The 26214-nt window shown below is 38.3% G+C and overlaps 1 protein-coding gene and 1 pseudogene across 2 annotated transcripts in view; both read left to right on the plus strand.

The window, feature by feature from the left end:
• The window catches only part of LUZP2 (leucine zipper protein 2), a 448942-nt gene that overhangs the window by 349795 nt on the left and 72933 nt on the right, over positions 1-26214 (plus strand). The window lies entirely within an intron of this gene.
• On the plus strand, positions 12104-24351 carry LOC132429345 (NADH-ubiquinone oxidoreductase chain 5-like; annotated as a pseudogene).

The raw sequence follows: 26214 nt of genomic DNA on the forward strand, positions 1-26214 counted from the left end.
TTCTCTACCTCTGCATCTTTATTCCTGTCCTGACCTTAGGTTCTTCAGAACCACTTTTTTTTTTTTTAGATTCCATATATATGTGTTAGCATATGGTATTTGTTTTTCTCTTTCTGACTTACTTCACTCTGTATGACAGACTCTATTTGTTGTTTTTCCCTTGCTGCTTGTAATAGTTTTTCTTTGTATTTAATTTTTGATAGTTTGATTAATATGTGTCTTGGCGTGTTTCTCCTTGGATTTTTCCTGTATGGGATTCTCTGTGCTTCCTAGACTTGATTGACTATTTCCTTTCCCATGTTAGGGAAGTTTTCAACTATAATCTCTTCAAATATTTTCTCAGACCCTTCCTTTCTCCCTTTTTCTTCTGGGACCCCTATAATTCAAATGTTGGTGCATTTAATGGTGTCCCAGAAGTCTCTGAGACTGTCCTCAATTCTTTTCATTCTTTTTTCTTTATTCTGCTCTGCGGCAGTTATTTCCACTGTTTTATCTTCTAGGTCACTTTTCCGTTCTTCTGCCTCAGTTATTCTGCTAATGACTCCTAGAGAATTTTTAATTTCATGTATTTGTGTTGTTCATCATTGTTTGTTTGCTCTTTAGTTCTTCTAGCCCCTTGTTAAACGTTTCTTGTATTTTCTCCATTCTATTTCCAAGATTTTGGATCATCTTTACTATCATTACTTTGAATTCTTTTTCAGATAGACTGCCTATTTCCTCTTCATTTGTTTGGTCTGGTGGGTTTTTACCTTGCTCCTTCATCTGCTGCATATTTCTCTTTTGTTTAACTTACTGTGTTTGGGGTCTTGTTTTCACAGTGTGAATGTTCATAGCTCCCGTTGTTTTTGGTGTCTACCCCCAGCTGGTGAGGTTGGTTCCATGGCTTGTGTAGACTTCCTGGTGGAGGGGACTTGCACCTGTGTTCTGGGGTGAGAATGGATCTTTTCTTTCTGGTGGGCAGGACCATGTCTGGTGGTGTGTTTTGGGGTGTCTGTGAACTTAGAATGATTTTAGGCAGCCTCTCTGATAATGCGTTGGGTTGTGTTCCTGTCTTGCTAGTTGTTTGGCATAGGGAGTCCAGCACTGGAGCTTGCTGGCCGTTGGGTGGAGCTGGGTGTTAGTGTTGAGATGGAGATCTCTGGGAGAGCTCTCAGCAATTGATATTACATGGGGCTGGGAGGTCTCTGGTGGTCCAGCCCTGGACTGGGCTCTCCCACCTTGGAGGCTCAGGCCTGACACCCAGCTGGAGCACCAAGACCCTGCCAACCACACAGCTAGGAATAAAAGGAAGAAAAAAAATGAAGAAAAAAAAATAAAATAAAGTAAAATAAAATAATAATAAAATAAAAATAATAAAATTTTTAAAGATAAAAAAATAAAAGAAGAGAGCAACAAAACCAATAAACAAATCTACCAATGATAACAAGCACTAAAAACTAAACTAAGATAAATATAAAAATCAGAAACAAATCAGTCTCAGACAGCTAATCCCAAGTCTACTTTTGCTCCCAAAGTCCACTGCCTCAATTTTGGGAACATTCGTTGTCTATTCAGGTATTCCGCAGATGCAGGGTACATCAAGTTGATTATGGGGATTTAATCTGCACCTCCCGAGGCTGCACGGAGAGATTTCCCTTTCTCTTCTTTGTTTGCACAGCTCCTGGGGTTCAGCTTTGGTTTTGGCCCTGCCTCTGCATGTAGGTTGCCCTCAGGCACCTGTTCCTGCCCAGACAGGAGAGGGTTAAAGCAGCGGCTGATTAGGGCTCTCTTGCTCTCTCAGGCTGGGGGGAGGGAGGGGTACGGTAGTCATAATTGGAATGCGGGGCAAGCCTGCGGCGGCAGAGGCCAACATGACATTGCAACAGCCTGAGGCACGCCGTGTGTTCTCCCAGGGAAGTTGTCCCTGGATCACAAGACCCTAGCAGTGGTGGGCCGCACAGGCTCCTGGGGGGTGTGGATAGTGACCTGTGCTTGCACACAGGATTCTTGGTGGCTGCAGCAGCAGCGTTATCGTTTCATGCCCATCTCTGGGGTCCAAGCTGATTTCTGCGGCTCACGCCCGTTTCTGAAGCTCACTTGGGCGGTGCTCTGCCTTCTGTGGGCACACAGGGAAGGAATACCCTCTCCTTACGCACCCCGAAACAATAGCCTCTTGCCTCTTCGGCAGGTCCAGACTTTTTCCCTGACTCCCTTCGGCTACTTGTGGTGCACTAGCCCCCTTCAGGCTGTGTTCCTGCAGCCAACCCCAGTCCTCTCCCTGGGATCTGACCTCCAAAGCCCGAGCCTCAGCTCCCAGCCCCCTCCCACCACAGTGCATGAGCCAACAAGCCTCTCAGGCTGGTAAGTGCTGGTCGGCACCGATCCTCTGTGCGGGAATCTCTCCGCTTTGCCCTCCGCACCCCTGTTGCTGCGCTCACCTCTGGCTCCGAAGCTTCCCCCCTCTGCCACCCGCAGTCTCCGCCCGCGAAGGGGCTTCCTAGTGTGTGGAAACTTTTCCTCCTTCACAGCTCCCTCCCAGAGTTGCAGGTCCTGTCCCTATTCTTTTGTCTCTGTCTTTTTTTTTTTTCATTTTTCTTTTGCCCTACACAGGTACCTGGGGAGTTTCTTGCCTTTTGGGAGGTCTGAGGTCTTCTGCCAGCATTCAGTAGGTGTTCTGTAGGAGTTGTTCCACATGTAGATGTGTTTCTGATGTATTTGTTGGGAGGAAGGTGATCTCCATGGCTTACTCCTCCGCCATCTTCCAAACAGCTCGACAATTAACTTTAGACCAGCCCTAGAATGTTTCTCCTTGTGTCTGAGATGCTGGGATGAGCCTTGTGTTGCTGACCTTTTCTACCTATTCTTCTCCTGTCCATCATGTTGCATGTATGTCTTGGCTTAGCCAGCTGTCCTCCCATTCTGAGGGGCCCTCAGCCTTTACTAAGTTCAGCTGACTTTGCACAGGTCCTTGCTTGGAGCATATATAGAGCAGTGGTGCCATCGTGAGACCTTTGGGGAAAGTCACTCTTTTCGTGGGACTTGCCTGGTATACTGCTATTTCAGTTCTAGGCACAACAGCCACTAATTGATGCACTGGTTTCTTTAGGTCCTAAATGCTTCTATTTTTTAGTACATTAAAACATTTTTTTTTTTCAGTGAGAAACATGTTTCTTCTGGGCACACTGAAAGTTCAACATGTGCTTCTGAGCAGAAATTGTCTTCGGTTCTGAAATTATAGATTAGAAATTATGACCTTTTGTAGAGTCAAATTTGAGCACCTAGAAGCACTGCTCAGGGACATATTACATCCTCAGATAGCTTTTCATCTCTAATTAAAATAGAAAGCAATTACAGTAAGATCTCTATTCTAAACATAATTCTTTATTTTGAATATAAAATTAAAAGAAAGAACAGTGAAGAAAACACACAGCAATTTCACTCATACATTTTTTAAATGCCTTGTTTTCTATATCCTTTATCTTAGTGGTGATGCCAACCATAATTTCAGAAAACAAGGGCAAGTTATTTTTCTCCTTTGAGTACTTCTTCTTTTGGTAACATATTTAGATGTTCTCCTTTGTCTTGGCAGGAGACATTTGAGAAGCATATTTGTGAATTTACTTTACTCTTCATTTTATTTCATTGCTTTTACTCAGTTACAAGCGTGTTTGTTGACCTACCCATAATAAAAGAGAAGAAAGCAATTACCACTGAAGGTAATTGCATGGAAAGCTGCTGCAACCGATACAGTTTAGAGGAATTTTAAATAGAACAGTTCTCCATAAATTTCATAGTTTATAGAAAGGAATGTACAGCTTATGACGGCAAGAGCAGAATCCGTAAGTACTATACACTGGGAGTCTTTTACCATGGCAACACTATCTCTTCAATCATTGACCCTGATATGTCTCTAAAGATTTCTTCTTTATCTTCTTCCCTACCATTATAATTTGAATTTAACAAACCCCATTTGAGAAACAAGTCAGATCAACTTGTTACATAAGTTTTCAACAATGTAGAACCTTCACATTGGAAGGATCTTGTAATACCTCCAACTCTAGTCTCTTGCACAATTTTGGCTAATCTCCCTGACCACATTGTCTCTGATTGTAAATGTTCAGTGATTAAGATTCACAATATTCTAAAGCAGGGTTTTTTCCTTCTTACAAAATTCTGATGAAGAATCCCCTTCTCACGCTCAATTATAGTTGATTTTTTGTATATCTATCTGATTCCCACAGAGATTCCAAGCTCATTCTATAAAGTAATGTGTTTTTCCCCACAGTCTCTTCTTTTGGTTCCCTCTTTATTCTTTGTCTCTGTATTCTTTGCCCTTTCTATTCTTCATGCCCACACCAATGAGACCCTTTCACAAAGAGAATTTAACATGATGTAATTGTTTTTCAGTCCCAGGAACATTTGTGGTTTCTTAGCCAAGAGTAGAACTCAGTTTACTCCTAATGATGAAATAACCTGGGAAGGCAAAGTGGGGTGCATTATTTGAGTAGGCAATGAAAATCATTTCAATGCTTGCAATTCATGCTACTTAGCCAGATACCAAAATTTACAGTCACCAGCACACATTTTTCAGTCTTCCCAATCGCATAATCTCTTCTTTTTTTTAAATTAAGGTGTAATTGACAAATAACATTACATTGGTTTTAGGTGTACAGCATAATGATTTGATATTTGTATATGGTGCAGATTGATCACCAGAGTAAGTCTAGTTATATCCATCACCATAAATATTTACAATTGGATATGTGTGATAAGATCTTTTAAGAAAGATTATTCTCTTAATAACTTTCAAATGTGCAATAGAGTATTACTAACTATAATCACCATGATGTACATTACATCCCCATGACTTATTTATTTTATAACTGGGAGTTTGTATCATTTGGCCCCCTTTACCTATTTCATCCACCTCCCACCCACTGCCTCGGGCAACCAGCAATAATCTTTTCTTTTGTGAAAGTCACAACTAGCATATCCTCCCACCCTGCTCCAACCATTGCTACTCCAACTCCTCTAGAAGCAGAAGTATGAAAATTCCCCAAGGCTGGGAAAATCCATATGGGATATATTATATGATGTGCAGAAACTCTATGATCATATTTTGGGTAAAATCTTTTAGCGTCATCATTGCTTCTTGCAGCAAGTCAGATAAAACTTATAGCATAATTACGAAGCACCTACTATGGGACCTAAGAGTGCTTTGCATGCTGCAAGAGAAAGGGAAAGGCACTTCTATTTCACAGCTTTGCCTAATTTATATGTAAAAAGTCTTACTTATATCAACCCTAAGCCATCATCTACTGAATATTTTGTCCATTTCTTCTTCCTTAGTGAATGTAGCTTGATGTGGCAAAAAGAATGTGTGGTTGCAGTCAGGGAATTGGGTTCTTTATTATCTTTCTCTTACCTGCAAACTGAGGTTAAGTAGTCACTTAGCCTTGTTGGTTATCAATTCCTCTTTTAGTAAACTATGGATAATATCAATACACACACTTCAAAGTTATTTAACAGAATCAAATGAGATTATATATGCAAATGAATTCTGCGAAATATTTTACACACATTCCATTATCAATGAATTTATTTTGTTTTTGTTTTTGTTTTTCCAGAGGGAAGTATGCTTCTTAGGATAATACCAGGTCACTTTTTCAGAGTCTAAACAAATATTTTTCTTAGTCTCATTCAAGAAATGTGTCACATCTTTTCAACTCAGGCCTTCATACTTTGCAGTCTCTGGGATATATAAAACTGTATTCCAGGCCCTTTTATTTCTCCTTTAAGATACAGAGTTGACTTGGAAGCCTGGCGCAGATCAGTTCATCTCCTTCATTTTAGGCAAATATATATTTTAAAATTTTATTTATAAACAAAGGCAAAAGGATCTTCAGAACATTCTACAGAGAAAACAGCTCATGCTTTTTAGTATTTATATAGCAATCAAGGACTAAAGGCTTAATAGCTTTTCAGAAATGAAATTGTTGGGGTATATATATATTTTTTCCTAATAAAGTTTTACATGAGTCTTTTTATTAAAGATGGATATAGAGGCCAAGAGCTAGATGCAATTTCTTAATATAATTGCAGTTGACCATTGTCTGGTGTCAGAGAGATGAAAGATTACATTCTCTTTTCCAACTGCCTTTAACATATTGTTTGCAGGAATAATAAATGGAAATTGTCTCTAATCTAATCTAATTAGTTGTGTAAGAAGCCTTTGCTATAATAATTTGGTTTCGTGCTTGGGTTTATCTTAGACAAATTTGATATGCCGATATACTGATAATTTATTCATTAAAATCTGTAAAATCTTCTAAAATAATTATATTGAAAATAGCCCTCTGGGTTTTTTTGTTTCAAGCTGGGCAGAACCTATGTTAACTTAATATTACAATTCTCCCCCTTTCTTCAGGTACTGAATTTGTTTTTACTTTAGATACATTGTGGATAACAGCTACCTTATATTTAATGTTTTCACTTGAGCCCTTTTATTTGCATACTGCTTAGATTTTAATGTTATCTTAACGTGTAAGAGTTTGGTAGCAATCAAGAACAGTCTTATAGACTGCCTATTCAATTTTGGCTGTTTTAATAATAATACCCAGCTTTACTGAATGAGGATGGTCTGTTGGTGTTTCATACATTTTAACATGTGTAGGGATCACCTGTGTGTCTTGTTAAAAGGATATTCTGATTCAGTAAGTCTGGGATGGGGCTTGAGATTCCGCATTTCAAACAAGACCCTAGGCAGTGCTGACTGTATTGGTCTATGCGCCACACTTTAAATTACAAGGCCCTAGGGCATTTAATTAATGATGTGAAACTTTTCTTTTTCTCAATTTAAAAATTCTATAGACATTGGTGTTGTGAAAAGCAGCATTTGAAATGAGGTGATTTGAGTTCCCTTTCAGACTTTTCACTTAACTTACTGATGTTTCTTTTGTATATGGACCTCTGAAAGAGGGTATTTGCATCTGTTATTTAACATCTCCGGCCCCCCCCTACCCCGCCCTCTTTTTCACTCATCACAGCTGATATTTTGTAGCAGGCACAGGGAAAAAAAATTGGATGGTAAGTTGCCATGCCCTGTCAGTAACAGTGATAGGATAGTTTACAATTAATTTTAATACATTATGGTAAGTGTTGTATAAGCACTTCATCTACCACTCTTGGGGGAGGGGTCGTGAAGGAGGGCCAAAGATCAATAGAATAATTACTACATTGGGACCAGCTTCATGCAAGAGTGACACTGGGTTAGATCTTGAGGGCATTGCATCAAAGTCTACACTTGGTAGTTAGTAAATATTTGTAGAAATGAAGGAAAGAAGGAAAGAAGGGAAGAGTCAGTGAGTAAGTGAGGAATGCTGTCTTTCTTGAGAAAACAGTCTAACATGCATTACTGTTTAATAAGTTGTCAGAGGAACTTGCTGAAATGTATGGTAAATGTGGAAAGAGGCCAGAAGATACTGGGGAAAGAAAAAATGGTGCCAAATCATGAGGGGCATTAACGGTGATGTTAATAATTTCGAGAGAAAAGTGTCAATAATTTTATGAATAGTTTCTTCTCTTTGTTAGTGGGAAAAATGTTCAAGTTCCTGCTGACTTGTGTTTGGAAATCAGCTTCCCACTCTGATTCGTTCTTTTCCTCCATGGGGCCTGGGCATGGCTTATCTTTCCAGTCAGCAAGGTATATGTCAGCAACTACTCGGCACCATGTAGGTGCTTCTGACTGATCAGCAGGCCCACAGGTTCTGGTTCTGTTTTTGTTTTCATTTTTGTTTTTTTCTTTTACTAGTTACCAACTTAAATGTCTTTTGACTTTAAAGTGAATATAGGACAAAAGGAGAGAGGAAAGGAGGCTGGTGATATAGAAGCATTATTCTCAGACAGTACACCAAAAAAAAAAAAAACCCACATTACAATCTAAAATTTTCATATTTCTTTTTAATAAGCAATTTAATGAAAATGGAAACTGTATTGCTACTTAATGGGGCATAAACATTTTCTCATTTAAAATTATCTACTAGGCTGTGAAAAGAGAAGCACAATCAAATATTCTGAGTAATGGGAAAAAATGGGAGCACTTGGATTGGTCTTACCTATTTTAGGCATTTATTAAGCCTGTATTTTATTCACAACTGTTCTTATATCTTCATTTCCAACCCATATAAGAGGAAGGATTGTGCATCAATTAAAAGCAGAGACTCTGGATCCAGGCCTCTGTGTTTAATACTGTCAATTTCAGTATGGATTTGAACAAGAGAAGAAACATATGTCTCTTCTTTTCTCACCTGTAAAATGAGATTAATGAGGTAGCTTCTGTATAATACAGTTATTTTGAGAACCTAGTGAACTGATACAAGTAAATTATCAACTTACAATAGTGTCTGGCACATATTAAATTCACAATAAGTATTATCTATTACTGTTTAAAAAAAAGGATCATTCTTTTTGAGCATAATATTGATAACCAAGTGTTTGTAGTTCTAACACTAACTTGGATAGAATCCAGGCTCTTTCTAGTCTTGAGTTGAATAAACTCTTTGAGCTATTTTCCCAGCTGCAAAATGGTAATCATTACTACACTATAGAAGTGGTGGCTGTATAGATAGTGTATGTGAATCAGCAAGTGCTGATTGCCTTCATCTTCCCTTCTAGTATTTTCTTTTAATATATGCAGACAGAAATATAAAGATAAACTTTTTGTCCCCGTTTTTGATGTTGCTCATAAGCAAGCCTGAGAGAAGATTGAGAGGTACCGTTGTGTTTAGGTGGGAGGGACATAAATGGAATCCTCAGGGTTCACACTGGGCACAGCATCATGAATTCTCTATTCTCTCATTACCTCAAGGGAAATGTGGAAAGTCAATTTTTCCCCCCAGTATTCATGTATGACAGTGCTGTGGCACCCTGAGGTGTCAGCAATCAATGCATTATACTTCCTAATTCTACCAAGCTTTTTCTCATATCACATTTGGGTTTTACTTTGCTAATTATGATTTTCCAAAAGAGCGCTAAGATTTTCATTCAAAATTTTATACAGTAAATTATAATAGTTCTTATTTTGAAGTTTACCTCTTTAATCTCTCTGTTGAGCAAAAAGTATATTAATCTCAATTGCTAATTGCACAGGTATGACAAAGAAAAACCAGTCTCTAAATTAGAGCTAATCGACTAGAGCCAAGCAGAAATTAAAGAATTCAACAGATGTTTCTCAAATAAAATCTATGTGTCAGACATTATATTAGATGCAGTTTATGTAGCAGGAAACAATCCAAATATAATACTTTCTACAGGGGGTTAATGTCTATTTCAGACAAGTAGAGGCTTTGGGTAATGGCTGGCATTCCAAAGCAACATCATTTGTACTCTGCTTTTGTGATAGAACCTCACACCTCTAACCGTGAATTCCCACAAAAAGGAAAATTTCTTATTATTTATTTATGTATTCATAATTAGGTCTATTGAAGTATAACTTGCATTCAACAAAATTCATCATTTTTATTGGACAGTTCATTGACTTTTGAAATATATACTGTGTAACTGTCAACATGATCAAGACATATTCCATTGCCATAATCTCAAAAATCAAAGTTACCTTAGGCTCCTTTAGTGTCAGTCCTCTCCCTCACCTCCAAACTATTGTTTGTGCCTTTTCTAACATGTCATAGAAATAAAAATAGTATAATGCTTTTGAATTTATCCTTGTTGTTGCATCAGTCAATCATTTGTTCCTTTTTAGTTTCATTTCATCTAATTTAATTTTCCTAGATGGATACACCACATTTTAAAAAAAATCACCAGCTAATTATTACTTTGGTTGTTTCCAGTTTGGGACTATTGTGAATAATGCTGCTATGAACACTCAAACAGAACTCTTTGAGTGCACATATATTTTCACTGTTCATGGGTAAATTTTGAGGTAGAATAGTTAGGTCACATGGTATGTTTAATTTTGTAAGAAACTGCCATATTGTTTCTAAATTGAATGTACAATTGCATTCCCACCAGCAAAGTATAAGATATCAATGCACTCTACTTTCCTGCCAGTACTTGGCTGGGTCAGTCTTTTAAATTTTACCTTTTCTAATCATGTATAATGGTCAAGCATGTATTTATAGTTTGCATTCCCCTAAGGTTAATGATGCTGAATACTTTTCATACGCTTACTTTACATTTATATATCTTCATGGTTGAAATGTCTATTTAAATGTTTTATTCTTTTTAAAAAAGTATTTTATTTTTGTATTGGATTGTTATCTAATAATTGAATCATAATGGTTATTTATATATTCTCGGTATAAGTTCTTTATTAGATGTATATTTTGCAAATGATGTCTCCCACTATGTGGTTTGGTTTTCATTTTCTTAGCTGTGACTTTCATAGAGGAAAAAATATTCTTTTTTAATTAAATCAGAGTTATAAGTGTTTCCTTGATATTAGAACTTTTTATGTCTATCTAAGAAATACTTGCCTGATCTAAGGTCCCAAAGTGTTGCCTCTTTTGACAAGGTTTGTGTTTTCTTTTAGATGTTTTATATTTTCTGGCCCTTATAATTATATCTATGGTCCACCTCATTAAGCTTTGTATAAAGTATGAATTAGTGGATTGGGAAGATTTTTTTTTCTTTGTTGATATTCAGTCGTTTCAGTTTCACCCTAATTTATTTTTTTTTTTTGCGGTACGCGGGCCTCTCAGTGTTGTGGCCTCTCCCGTTGCGGAGCACAGGCTCCGGACGCACAGGCTCAGCGGCCATGGCTCACGGTCCCAGCCGCTCCGCGGCATGTGGGATCTTCCCGGACCAGGGCACAAACCCGTGTCCCCTGCATTGGCAGGTGGACTCTCAACCACTGTGCCACCAGGGAAGCCCCACCCTAATTTATTTTTAACATAGTAATGACTGAGCTGAGAATTGACCAACTGATTGTATAGAAGCATGCCCAGAGTCGTGCACAAACTCTTAACACCACTTAATCCATGGGTTCCTACATAGGAAGTCCATATACAACTTGTTGATTAGAGGTATGTGGTGACTCCTTGCTCTTACACTGCTGCACAACGCTTAAGTACTCTGAAGCTAGGGAGTCGCTGACCAGAGTGATTTTAGTCAAATTATTTCAACTTCTGGGTCTTAATTTCTTCATCTGTAAAATTGGGAAAGTTCATAGTTTTGTGCAATGCCGAATAAATGTAAGTTCCTCTTCTCCTCCTCGTCTTCCTCCTTCATCTTTTTCATTAGCATCTTGTTTAAATCAGGGAAAATTTATTTGCCCAATTTTCCTCTACACTACTACAATGTAGTGCTCTGAGCTCAGTTGTCCCATGCTGGGTTTTACTGTAGTTACCTGTGTGTCTGCCACCTTTCTTTATAGAACTGAAAGCTCCTTTGTTTTTGTGAGGGGAATTCATCTAATATTGATGTATTCTAATTTACCTAGTAAAGAAATTGAGTGCCACTATCCCTGTACTAAGTACTTCACCTATGTGCCATGGGCAAAAAAATAAGATATGGCTTTCAATCAAAAATTCCACAAATAATAATAGCAATTACTATTTTAAATGTCGAATATTGACCAATATGCTGCTAACACACATGCATGACTGTATATAATCCTCCCTTTAAAGCAGTGGTTTCCAAACTTATATGCCCATTAGAATCAGATGAAAATTTAAAAAAAAAATTCTAAAGCCCAGGCATCACTCCATACCAATTAAATAAAATGTCTGGAGATGGAACAGAGACATAAGAAGTTTTTGAAGCTTCCCAGTTACCTTCAATGAGCAGACAAGTTTGGGAACCACTGCTTTAAGGTTAGTCCTGCTATTATCAACCACAGATTTTAGATGAAGTAATTGTGTGTCTCTAAGAGATTAAGGCATTCTGACTCCAGGACCCCATGCACTCAAACATTGTATTACATAAATTGCAATTTAGTTAAAAACTCTAGATATATACATAAGATTTATGCACATGTAAGATCATATATTCACAGAAATATACTTATAAAGTATGTATATGTGCAAATATAAAAACAGATTAGAAGTATATGAGAATTGATATAGAGTGGAGAATAGGAAAATTGGAAAACCTAATGTCGCTTTTGGCGATGGTTGGTCCTGTTGCGGTTGGAGCATTTAAGAAGCATTTTGAAGACAAAGTTGAAGTTTCATCTGAGTTTGGAAGGAGAAGTAGTTATACAGGTATAAAATTAGAGAAGTTCCTTTGAGGGCGTGTGGAGCGACTTGGCTAAATGGCCGGAGGTATGAGAGAGCATGGGAAGTTTGAAATTGGCAAATAGTAAAAGGAGCTAGAAATGACCTGGGAAAAGCTGAGACATGGAGTCAGAGCTGAAAGAGGTACCTAAGTCAGGTATTGGAGTGTCTTGTATTGCAGGTTAAGGGCTTTAAGCTTTACCATTTATTAGCTTTGCTGAATTTAATTGAAGATTAATATGGGTAGAGTCATCATTAATGCACATCATATGCTCATATCTACATTTATGCAGTTTTGATTTTGAGTACATTGCTATAGACAGGCGTGAGTACCAATACTTCTCTTTAAATCTTGCAGTGAAATCCTAAGTTCTTTGCAGGCTGGAAAGCACATTTTAGCATTAATTGCCAGATGCCACTGGCAAGAAACATATTTCCCTGAATAGACTCCTATTTGCCAGTTCCAGAGATTAACAATATAACTGGATGTCAAAATGCATCCTTTCCACATCTTTCTCCACTCCTCATTGTTGTTTTTATAACAGGAAAACCTAAAAGGAATGAAGCAGGTGATCTTGCTTGCCTAATTCTGGAACTCAGAATCCTACAAGAATAGGCAGAGAGATGTTTCCAGCATGACTACACATTTACTTATAACCACACAGAAAACGTAATGGTAAAATTTTCCTTCTAAATATTTTTCTTCATTTTCACATTCTTTGTGTTGGTTCAGACTTTCTTCACCTCTCTAGAATCACTGGCAGAGTTCCCTGACTTCAACATTTTACTCTTTCAATCTATCTTCCACACTGTCAAAAGAAGGGTTGTCTGTTTAAAGTTTAAATTTTCCCATTATTCCACTTCTAAATCCATCATTGTCTGTCTAGTCATTATAGGATTAAGTCCAACCTCCTTAGATGGTTTGCAAGGCTCATCTCTACGTATCTATCTCTTCAGTCTCATCAACATCAAACCCTGAATCATGAAAGTCTTGCATTTCTTGTAGTTTTCCATTTCTTACCTCTGTTTTTCTTAACAATTTGTAAAAGTTTTATTGAGATATACTTCATATAGCATAAAATTCATCTATTTGAATTGAAAAATTCAGTGGTTTTTATAATATATTCACATACTTCTGCAACTCTCCAATTTTAAAACATTTTCATCACTACAAAATATACTTATGCTCATTAATAGTCACTGTATATTCCCCTTCCCCCCAGCCCATGGCAACTGCTAGTCTAATTTTTGTCTCTGTTGATTTTCACATTTTGAACACTGCATATAAATAGAATCATATAATACTTGGTATTTTGTGCCTGGCTTCTTTGACTTAGCATAATGTTTTCAAGGTTCATTCATGTTAATAGGCATTAGCTGCACACCTATTCATCAAATTGTAGACATTATGTTGCTTCCCCTTTTTTGATATTATGAATAATGCTGAGACACAACAGATTTTGTTCTTCCTTTTTATCCAGTCTGACAATCTCTGCACTCTGATTGAATTGTTTTATCCATTCACATTTAGTATTATTATTTATATGGTTGAATTTAAGTGTGTGTCACCTTTCTTTTTGTTTTCTGTATGTCTCATGACTACTTTGTTACTCTTTTGTTACTCTTTTGACTATTTTGATACTATTTTATTGCCTTCTTTTATATAATGCAATGTCTTCTAATGTAACATTTTAATTCCTTTTTATTATTTAACTATATTTTGATCTATGTTTCTAAAGCTTCTTCTAGGGCTTACAATATACATCAAATTATCAGTATCTACTTTAGATTTATATTAACTTATTTCCAGTGAGGGATAGAAATCTTATACCTACACAGCTTCACTCCCTCCACAAACACTCTTTTCTTTTCTATTATTTTTATTCATATCATGACTATACATGTTATCTTTTTGTCTTTCAAAGAAGTTGAGAGGAGAAAGTAGAGCAATTAAAGAATTTTAGAATGTATTTTATTAGCCTTCTTATATGAGATTTCTGCTTCTCTTTATTCTCATTATTTCTTCCTGTGAATTCAAGTTACCAAAGTTGTCATTTTATTACTAAAATTCAGTTTTGTTTCCACTCTTCTTGTATGCTATTATTGTCAAATGTATTATATTTCTATATGTTACAGGAGCAACAATACAATTTATAGATATAATATGTATATATGGAAAATCTTACAAATCTTACAAATATACATATATATATAATGTATATATGTTTGTGTGTGTGTATACAGGTTTCCTCTGCTATTTGAAAGTAGAGCATTCCTATGAAACCTGTTCTGAGCAAAGAAACAATTACCTTAGGACACATCTTGCCAGTGGATGCACAAAATTAATTGAGATAAAGCATTCACATTTCTTTCATTTAGGAAAAGCAGGTACTAATGCAGGTCTTTTGTAAAAGTGAAGTAGCATAAAGTGAACTTTTGAAAAGTGAGGGATACCTGTATAGTTTAAGCAATTGTTTATAATTAGTTAAAAGAAGAAAAGAGAGAGATGCAAATATATTCTTTTATAATCACTAATTACCTTTACCAGTGCTCTTTTTTTTCCCCATGTGTATTTAAATCTTCCATCACTTGCTTTCAGTCTAAAACTCTACCGTTAGTGTTTCTTATAAGGCAGATGTGCCAGCTCAAATTCTTCAAATTCTTTGTTTTCCCTTTATCCAGGAATGTGCATATTTTGCCTTCATTTTTGAAAGATAGGTTTACTGTGTATAAGATTTCTGGGTGACTTTTTCTCCTTCACTCCTTTGGATATGTCATCACACTACCTTCTGGCCTTCATTATTTCCTTTTTTTTTTTTTTTTTAACACCTTTATTGGAGTATAATTGCTTTACAATGGTGTGTTAGTTTCTTCTTTATAACAAAGTGAATCAGCTATACATATACATATATCCTCAATCTCCTCCCTCTTGCATCTCAGTGGTTAGTCTTATTGGGGTGGTCTCTGGTACTTGATGAGTTGTTCTCCTCTTGGTACTTTTGATAAGTTCTTGTTATGTTTGCCTCTCTAGATTTTGACAGTGATATGTCTGAACTTAGATCTCTTTGAGTTTATTGTATGTGAAGTTTGTTGAGCTTATGGATGTGTTGATTAATTTTATCTTCCAATTTGGGAGATTTTCAACTACCATTTCTTTGAATATTTTTTCTTCTCCTTTCTCTCCTTACAGTATTTCATTTATATATATGCCAGTGTGCCTAATTATTTCCCACATTTCTTTAAGGCTCTGTTCATTTTTATTCATTTTTTTCTCTCTGTTCTTAAATTGTAGAACTGCTATCAATCTACCATCAATTTTTCTGATTATTTTCTTCCTCCAGGTCAAATACAATATTGGGCCTGTTAGTGATTTTCTTTTTTCCATTTTGTTATTGTACTTTTGACTCCATAATTTTCATCTTGTTCTTTTGAATAATTCCAATCTTATTATTGCTATTCTCTATTTGATAAGGCATTGTCATCATACTTTCATTTAATTATTTAAGCATTGTTTCCTTTAGTTCTTTTCACATATTTATAATCCCTCTTCTGAATTCTTTGTTTGCTATGTCCACTGTCTGGGCTGCCTCAAAGGCAATTCCTATTGCCTTTTTTTTTAACCTATGTATGAGTTATACATTCCTGTTTCTTTGAATGTCTTACAATTTTATTGTTGAAAATTAGACATTTTAGATAATATATTGTACCAAAGCTCAGTATTGATTCCCTTCCTCTCCTGAGGCTTGCTGCTATTGTTTACTTGTTCATTTACTTCCTTGTTTAGTGATTTTGTTAAACTAAATCTATGAAGCCTATTTCCTCCCTCACTGTGCAGCCTTGGATGTTCCTGCTCAGATTTTTCTTCTAGATTGATTACCCAGGGGCCACTCCTGGTTTAGCATAATGAACTTGTTGGTTAAAGATGTTCACCCTTTACTGTTGAACCTGTAAAATGTGTACCTTGTAAACTGTGTTCATAATTCAAGGAATTTCAAAGTTTGTCTCATGTTCATCCAAGAACTAGTACCTTGGAAGTTTCCTTTTTACTTCATCTGGAGAGGGTATAGCCTTTAGCATGGACAGTCTTCCATCGTTCCAGATCATCAGTGATGATTATGATTTATTCATAAACCTTGCTTCCTAGGAGTTGTCCCCGGGTCAGAGTAGCTTGTCATTTTTTTTTAGTGTTTGGTCAGAAGTTGTACCTAAGTCCTTTGTGCCGTTGAGGATTCTGCTTTTGGCTGAGGAATCTGCTTGTGGCTTAGGGAATGCTTCCGATCTTCTATATCCCACTCTAATTGTTCCTGAGTCAGTGTAGCCTAATACATGCGTATATAGCCTTGACATCCAGATTTGTCTGTAATCCCAGGAGGACTCTTTCAGACTGTCTTTTCCCTGGTTTTCTTTGTGAAACTTCTGGCTGCTCTGCTGTTTCCCTTTTTCTTAGGAGTATCAGGAGGCTACAAATTCCTTTTTAAATCTCTTCATTATTTTCTACAATGGCTTTGGGCATGAAATTATTTTAGCTCCCTTCTGAAATCAGCACTTTCAGGTATATTTGCAGAGCTCATGATCCTTAAGGCCTGCCTCTCCCCTTGGGCAGGAGCTGTGTACCACTACACCTGGGCTGGAGGTGAAGACAACTGCCCTTTTCTCCCTGAGTGACATCCTAGCACTACAAGTGGGTGTGACTGAGAGTAGTAGCATTTGGTCCTCTTGGCTTGTCTCTCCCTGGATAGAACCTCTGTGTTACAAATGAGCTAAGGTGGAGGGGTTGGGGAAGATCAAGCCTCAGCATTCTTGCTTTGTCATACTCAAAATAGAGCTTTTACCACACAGTCCTACAGGGTAATGAGAAACACTGCTTGCCTGCCCCTGATGGGGTGAAACCATTGTCATAGACTGGAAGCTTAGAGGGGAGGGAACTCTGTCTTCTTGGCTTTACTCTTCTGAATTAGCACACTTAGAGTTTCCATTACACAGAGCTGGGGAGGATTAGAAGAGGGTGGTTCAACTGCCACAGACCTAGCTATTCTGAACAAGATTTAGTCATTTTTTAAAATATATGTTTATTAATTTTCTGTATGCCCTTAGGATGACTTCCAGTGACTTTATTTTATTTTATTTTTTTATATATTTTTTGCGTACGCGGGCCTCTCACTGCTGTGGCCTCTCCCGTTGCGGAGCACAGGCTCCGGACACGCAGGCTCAGTAGCCATGGCTCACGGGCCCAGCTGCTCTGCGGCATGTGGGATCTTCCCGGACCGGGGCACGAACCCGTGTCCCCTGCATCGGCAGGCGGACTCTCAACCACTGTGCCACCAGGGAAGCCCTCTGGTGACTTTAAATGGCTCTTTTAAAAATAATTTTCACCTGTCAGATAACTACTTCATTGAAGATGTCACAGAACTCATCACGCCAGTATTCTGGAAAATTTGCTCAATTCTTACTCATTGTTAAAACTAGAACTCAGGTGTTATCTTTTCCCAGAAACCTTTCTTTATTCCCTAGGTTGAGGTATGGGGCCATTCTCTCTTCCTACATTATACTGAATGCGTTTTTTTTTGTTGTTTTTTTTTTAATGTTTCTATTCTCAAGTTCTAAGTTCCTCAATATTTTTCCTAGTCATCTAGCTCACCAACCCTTACTTAGCCTTCCAAATGCAATCAAGTTCCATACTCATCAGCACTCTCTCCTCTTTCTTGGCTCTCCAGTCTGGAGATAATCCTCTATTTTCCATAAGCCATATAAATATAAATATATACACATATGTATATTTCAGTGCTTACTACATTACATTGAAATTATACATTTCTTTCACCTCACTAGTGTCTGTAAGCTTTTCAATTACATTTTATTTTCTTTGTGCCTCTAGTATCTAGGCAAGCACCAGACACATAGTAAATACTGATGAATTAATTCAACACATGCCTTTTAAGAGAAAACTATGTGCCAAATACTGTACAAAGTATTGGAAAGACAAAGGTATACACTAACAGATGCTATACCGAACTTCATGTAGCATATGACCTAACAGATGAAACAGGTATTGAGTAAACAGTTAAACAAATGAATTTTAAAAATGAGAAGTACTGAGGTGAACCTGCACCCAATGTTCAGAGAGTTAATAATATCATCTGATGTCCTTGGAGTTGTGATGAGGAAGTGACGACTGACATGAAATAAAAAAGCAAATGCTATTTTACTAGGGAAATAGGATTAATGGGGGAAGAGTTCAAAGCAGAGAGTTGCACATGTCAACCACCCAGTGGTAGAGTGAGCACAGAACTCTAGGATACGAGAGTTTACTATGGCTGGAACAGGCATTGTGAAGGAGGGATAGAGCGGGAGATAGAGTGATAGGTAGTACAGTTGACCCTTGAACAGCATGGGCCTTGGGGGTGTCAACCCTGCACAGTCAAAAATCCACCTGTAGCTTTATAGTCAGCCCTCCACATCCGCATTTCTATATTCGCTGATTCAGTCAAGTGCAGACCCTGTAGTTCTGTAGTACGTATTTATTGAAAAAATTCGAGAATATTTTTTTGTTTTGTTTTCTTTCGTTTTTGGCTGCAGCACTCGCCGCTTGTGGGATTCTAGTACACCGACCAAGGATCGAACCCAGGTCCCCTGTAGTGGAAGTGCGGAGTTCTAACCATTGGACCGCCAGGGAATTCCCTAGCCAATTCTAAACCATTACATATTTTTGTATAGCCTGTGTGTTAGAAATGGAATTCACGTTTTTAAATGACTTTTTAAAAATCAAATGAATAATATTTCAGGATGGGTAAAAATTATATGAAATTCAATTCCAGTGTTCAAAGAAACCCCTGGTATTAGAATACAGCTATACTCATTTGTTTATGTACTATCTATGGCTGCTTTTGCTACCAGGACAGAGTTAAGTAGTCATGATAGAGACCATATGGCCCTCCAAACAATCTGGCCCTTTACAAAAATAAGTTTGTCAACCCTGGCCCTATAGTAGTAGCATATACTGAAATGTTTGAATCAAAACATTTAAAGGGCATGTAATCACATAGCCATGTTTTGTTTTTGGAGGGAGGACAACTTAGAGGAAGGAAGACCAGTTCAAAGATGAGTCAGGAGTCCCCAGGACCATCCCAGGGTTGCATGATTTGCTAGGAAGACTCATGAGACTCAGCATCTAGTCATACTCATGACTATGGTTTTATTACAGCCAAAAGACACAGAGCAAAATAAGCAAAGGGGGAAAAGGCATGAGGCAAAACCTAGAGGATACAAAGCACTGGATTCCAAGAGTCCTCTTTCAGTGAAGTCACACAGACATGCTTTAATTCCTGTATCAACAGGTGTGACAATACACGTGAAATGTCTTCTATTAGAAATGCTTGCCTGAGCCTGGGAGTCCTAGGTTTTTATTGGGGGCTGGACACATAGGCATGTGCACCTCTGCCTAGTTCATACAGTAATTCCAAACTCCCAGAAGGAAAGTGGGTTTTCAGCATAATCCATATTGTTTGCACAAAGAGTTTAGTAACTCTGAGCCACTCTTATCAGGGAGTGGTGGGAAGCTTACCAAAATCCAAGTTCCCAGATGGAAGTCAGGAGCCAACCTAGCCAGCCAGCGTTTTTAAGTGTAGCAGTTTCAGTCCTGCCATTGTAACTATTTTTCTGCACGTGAGGTTATTGCAGCAATTGAAGTAGAAATTTCTATTGCAGTAGAAATTGCCCTTCTACTGCCCCTCCCCTGAGCAACTCAAACAAATAGTCTAAAAACAATACTCACCATAGCCCTGCTCTTACTCTCATTATTGGCAATTAGCCTGGCCTATGAATGAACCCAAAAAGGACTAGAATGAACTGAATATGGTATTTAGTTTAAAACAAAACAAATGATTTCAACTCATTAGATTATGACTAAATTCATAATTACCAAGTGCCTTTAGTATATATGAATATTATTATAGCTTTTACAGTATCTCTTGTAGGGCTGCTAATGTGTCGATCCCACTTAATATCCTAACTGTTATTTCTAGAAGGCATAACATTATCACTATTCGTAATGGCAACCCTAATGATCCTAAATTCACACTTCACTTTAGCCAGCATAATACCAATCGTCCTATTAGTGTTCGTAGCCTGGGGGGCCGCACTCGGATTATCCTTACTAGTGATAGTATCGAACACACATGGCACCAACTACGTACAAAATCGTAACCTCCTCCAATGCTAAAATTTATTGTCCCTGCGATTATATTAATACCCCTGACTTGTTTATCAAAAAATAATATGGCTTGAATTAATGCTACAGCCCATAGCCTGCTAATTAGCCTCACAAGCCTGCTTCTTCTTAATCAGTTTAATGATAATAGCCTTAATTTCTTATTAATGTTCTTTTCCGACTCCTTATTTACACTGCTATTGATCTTAACAATATGACTCTATTAATGGCCAGCCAATCTCACCTGCTCAAAGAGTCACTGACCCGAAAAAAACTATACATCACTATACTAATCATATTACAGACATTTGTAATTGTAACATTTAGTGTCACAGAACTAATTTTATTTTACATTATATTCGAGACCACACTAGTTCCTACACTCATTATCATCACTTGATGAGTTAACCAGACAGAACACCTTAATGCAGGACTCCTATTTTTTATTCTACACACCTGTCGGGTCACCCACTTCTAGTAGCACTAGTATATATTCAAAACACTACGGGTTGGGGCTTCCCTGGTGGCGCAGTGGTTGAGAGTCCACCTGCCGATGCAGGGGACACGGGTTCGTGCCCCGGTCCAGGAAGATCCCACATGCCGCGGAGCGGCTGGGCCCGTGAGCCATGGCCACTGAGCCTGCGCGTCCGGAGCCTGTGCTCCGCAACGGGAGAGGCCACAACAGTGAGAAGCCCGCATACTGCAAAAAAAAACCAAAAAAACGCTACGGGCTCTCTACATTTCTTAACACTGCAGTGTTGAACCAAAGCATTACCCAATTCTTGATCCAACGTTTTCATATGACGTTTCATCTCCACCTTTGATTACCCAAAGCACATGTAGAAACCCCCATCGCAGGCTCTATAGTCCTTGCAGCCATATTACTAAAACTTGGAGGCTACGGCATACTACGAATCACAGCGATACTTAACCCACTAAAAGAATTCATAGCATACCCCTTTCTTATGCTTTTCCTATGAGGAATAATCATAACCAGTTCAATCTGTCTGCGCCAAACAGACCTAAAATCACCTATCGCATATTCTTGCATTAGTCATATAGCACTTGTCATTGTCGCTATTCTTATCCAAACACCTTGACGTTATATAGGAGCCACCGCTTTAATAATTGCCCATGGCCTCACATCATCCATACTATTCTGCCTAGCAAACTCAAATTATGAGTGAGTCCATAGCCTAACAATAATCTTAGCCTGAGGCTTACAGACCTTCCTCCCACTAATAGGCACCTGATGACTGCTAGCAAGCCTAAGAAACTTGGCCTTACCCCCAACCATTAATCTGGTCGGAGAGTTGTTTGTAGTTACATCGTCCTTCTCATAATCAAATATTACCATTATCTTAATAGGAGCCAACATTGTAATTACAGCCTTATACTCTCTACATATACTAATTACAACACAACGCGGTAAATACACACACCATATTAATAACATTACACCCTCCTTCACACGAGAAAATGCCCTTATAACCCTTCACATCTTACCCCTCCTAGTATCGTCACTAAATCCCCAAATCATCCTAGGCCCCCTGTATTGTAAATATAGTTTAAAAAAAACCCCACTAGATTGTGAATCTAGTAACAGAAGGTTGAAACCTCTTATTTACCGGGAAAGTATACAAGAACTGCTAATTCATGCTCCCATGCCTAAGTGTGGCTTTTTCAAGCTTTTAAAGGATAGTAGTTATCCGTTGGTCTTAGGAACCAAAAAATTGGTGCAACTCCACATAAAAGTAATAAACGTATTATCCTCTTTCGCTCTAGTCACACTACTTGTATTAACAATCCCAATTATAATAATTAACACCAATCTTTACAAAAGCGATAAAAATCCATCATATGTAAAAAAAACACTGTTTCATGTGCTTTCATTACCAGCCTAATTCCAACCACAATATTTGTTCACACAGGCCAAGAAATAATTATTTCAAACTGACATTGGATCACTGTTCAAACTCTTAAATTAACACTTAGCTTCAAAATAGATTACTTCTCAATAAAATGTGTACCCGTAGCATTGTTTGTCACATGGTCTACTATGGAGTTCTCACTATGATACATACACTCAGATCCCTATATTAATCGGTTCTTCAGATATCTACTCCTCTTCCTTATCACCATGTTAATTCTTGTTACCGCCAACAACCTCTTCCAACTTTTTATTGGGTGAGTGGGGGTCGGAATTATATCTTTCCTGCTCCTTGGGTGGTGGTAATACCGGCAAACAGACGCAAACACAGCCGTTCTCCAGGCAATCCTATATAACCTCATCAGGGATATTGGATTTGTTATGTCAATAGCATGATTCCTATTTAACCTAAACACATGAGACCTGCAACAAAATTTCTTTTTTCTTAGACCCATCTCCCTTTTTATTTTTTATTTATTTATCTATTTATGGCTGTGTTGGGTCTTCGTTTTTCTGTGCGAGGGCTTTCTCCAGCTGTGGCAAGCGGGGGCCACTCTTCATCGCAGTGCGCGGGCCTCTCACTATTGCAGCCTCTCTTGCTGTGGAGCACAGGCTCCAGATGTGCAGGCTCAGTAATTGTGGCTCACGGGCCTAGTCGCTCTGCGGCATGTGGGATCCTCCCAGACCAGGGCTCGAACCCGTGTCCCCTGCATTGGCAGGCAGACTCTCAACCACTGCGCCACAAGCCCCCTGCACCAAATTTTTACATTCGACTTACATCACTCAAATCTCCCCCTCATAGGGCTTGTACTAACATCACTCAAATCTCCCCCTCATAGGGCTTGTACTAGCTGTAGGCAGGAAATAGCTCAATTTGGACTTCACCCTTGACTCCCCTCAGCAATAGAAGGCCCTACTCCTGTATCAGCCTTACTCCACTCAGGCACATTAGTCGTGGCAGGAATCTTCTTGCTTTTTCGATTTTACCCTTAACAGGAAACAACAAACATTCAAACAATAGCACTATGCTTAGGAGCCCTCACCACCCTATTCGCAGCAATAGGTACCCTCACCCAAAATGACATTAAAAAAAATGTCGCTTTCTCCACTTCAAGCCAGTTAGGCCTAATAATAGTAACAGTTGACATCAACCCTATCTAGCATTCTTGCACATCTGCACACATGCTTTTTTTAAGGCCATACTATTCATATACTCCGGATCTATTATCCACAGCCTGAACGACAAACAAGATATTCAAAAAATAGGAGGCCAATTCAAAGCTATACCTTTCACCACAACAGCCCTTATTATTGGAAGTTTAGCACTGACGGGAATGCCTTTCCTCACCAGCTGCTAACACGTCTTATACCAACACCTGAGCCCTGCTAATAACGCTAGCTGCCACCACCCTCACAGCTGTCTATAGTGCTGGCGTTATCTTCTTCCCACTACTAGGGCAGCCTCGTTTCTCTCCCTTAACCTCAATCAATGAAAACAACCCATTCTTAGTTAACTCCATCAAATGCCTACTAATTGGAAGTGTTTTTGCCGGATTCATTATCTCCAACAACATCCCCCCGACAACAGTCCCCCTAATAACCATGCCCCCATACCTAAAATTAATTGCCCTTAATTTCAAGTGCTGGTACAGTGCCCTTTGTACCAGCACTTGAAATTAACCTTAACGCAGGTTAAATTTCTTAACGCAGAAAACTTAAAGTTTATTTGCCCCTCAAATACCCTCAAGTTTTCTAGTCTTTTAGGATATTTCCCCACTACCATGCACCGCTTACCTCCCTACTTAAATCTATCAATAAGCCAAAACTCAGCATCCTCCCTCTTAGACTTAATCTGGCTAGAAAATATTTTACCAAAAACCATATCCCTTATTCAATTAAAGCTCTCTACGCTAGTCTCAAGCCAAAAAGGCCTTATCAAACTATATTTCCTGTTGTTCCTTATTATCCTTATCCTTAGCATGCTTTTATTTAATTACCACGAGTAATCTCAATGATAACCACAGCACCAATAAACAGCGATCAGCCAGTAACAGTTACCAACCAAGTACCATAACTATATAATGCTGCAGTCCCCATAGCTTCCTTCCTTAAAAAACCAGGATGACCGGTGTCATAAATAACCCAGTCCCCCAGCCCATTAAACATAAACACGACTTCCACCTCTTCATCCTTTAAAACATACAGCACCATTAAAAACTCTATTATCGGGCTTCCCTGGTGGCGCAGTGGTTGAGAGTCCGCCTGCTGATGCAGGGGACACGGGTTCGTGCCCTGGTCCAGGAAGATCCCACATGCCGCGGAGTGGATGGGCCCGTGAGCCATGGCCGCTGAGCCTGCGCATCCGGAGCCTGTGCTCTGCAACGAGAGAGGCCACAGCAGTGAGAGGCCCGCGTACGGCAAACAAACAAACAAACAAACAAACAAACAACAACAAAAAAATCTCTCTATTATCAATCCTGAAAGAAATGCCCCCAAAACAGTCTTATTAGAAACCCAAACTTCAGTATACTGCTCAGTAGCCATAGCTGTCGTGCAATCAAATGCGACCAGTATCCCCCCTAAATAAATCAAAAACACCATCAAGACTAAAAATGAGCCACCAAAATTCAACAGTGCCGCACCCAACACCACTACCCACAGTCAACCCAAAGCCCCCATAAATAGGTGAAGGTTTTGAAGAAAACCCCACAAAACTAATCACAGAAATAACACTTAAAATACATGCATGTCATCATCATTCCCACGTGGATTCTAACCATGACTAATGGCATGAAAAACCATCGTTGTCATTCAACTATAAGAACACCAATGACCAACATCAGAAAATCACACCCACTAATAAAAATCATCAACAATGCATTTATTGACCTCCCAGCCCCATCAAATATCTCGTCATGATGAAACTTTGGTTCTCTATTAGGTATTTGTTTAATTCTACAAATCCTAACAGGCTTGTTCCTAGCAATACATTACACACCAGACACAGTAACTGCCTTCTCATCAGTAACACTCATCTGCCGTGATGTTAACTACGGATGAATCATTCGATACATACGTGCAAATGGAGCTTCCATATTCTTTATCTGCCTTTACATTCACATAGGACGTGGCCTATATTATGGATCCTACACCTTTCTAGCAGTTATAGCCACTGCATTCATAGGCTATGTGTTACCAGGAGGACAAATATCATTTTGAGGAGCAACAGATATTACAGCCTGCTTTCAGCAATCCCATACCTTGGCACTACTCTTGTCGAATGGATCTGAGGTGGATTTTCTGTAGATAAAGCAACACCTATGTGATTTTTTGCCTTCCATTTTATTCTTCCTTTCATCATTACAGATGGTAGTAACTTGGACCATCTACCAGCATTACTATAGATGCTAGTAACTTGGACGGAGTTTCTGAAGTGTAAATGGAGAGAATGGGCAGAGTTGAAAGATACCTAGAAGGTAACATATAGATGATTTAGCCATGACCTGGATATGATAGGTGAAGGGTAAGAAGATACCAAGGATTATGCAGGAATCTGGCTTATGAGTAGATGTTGGTAAACTGATCTCTTCTACAGTTCCATAGTAATTCCAGCTGAAGAATAAACAGATGATGGAGCAAGTATCTCATGATCAATTTGGTCATGTCACATTTCAAGAAGTGCTGAAATTTTATATATGTATATGAATGTATATTTAGTTTGGATATGCATATATATATATATATATATATATATATACACACACACACACATATACCTATGTGTATGTATACAAATATAACTTGGAGGTTTCCCTGAAGATAATATTAAAATGATACTTTTCATTTTTATGTTCTGAACAAGTTGAAAA

The sequence above is a fragment of the Delphinus delphis genome, chromosome 8, assembly GCF_949987515.2.
Source record: "Delphinus delphis chromosome 8, mDelDel1.2, whole genome shotgun sequence".
Taxonomy (NCBI): domain Eukaryota; kingdom Metazoa; phylum Chordata; class Mammalia; order Artiodactyla; family Delphinidae; genus Delphinus; species Delphinus delphis.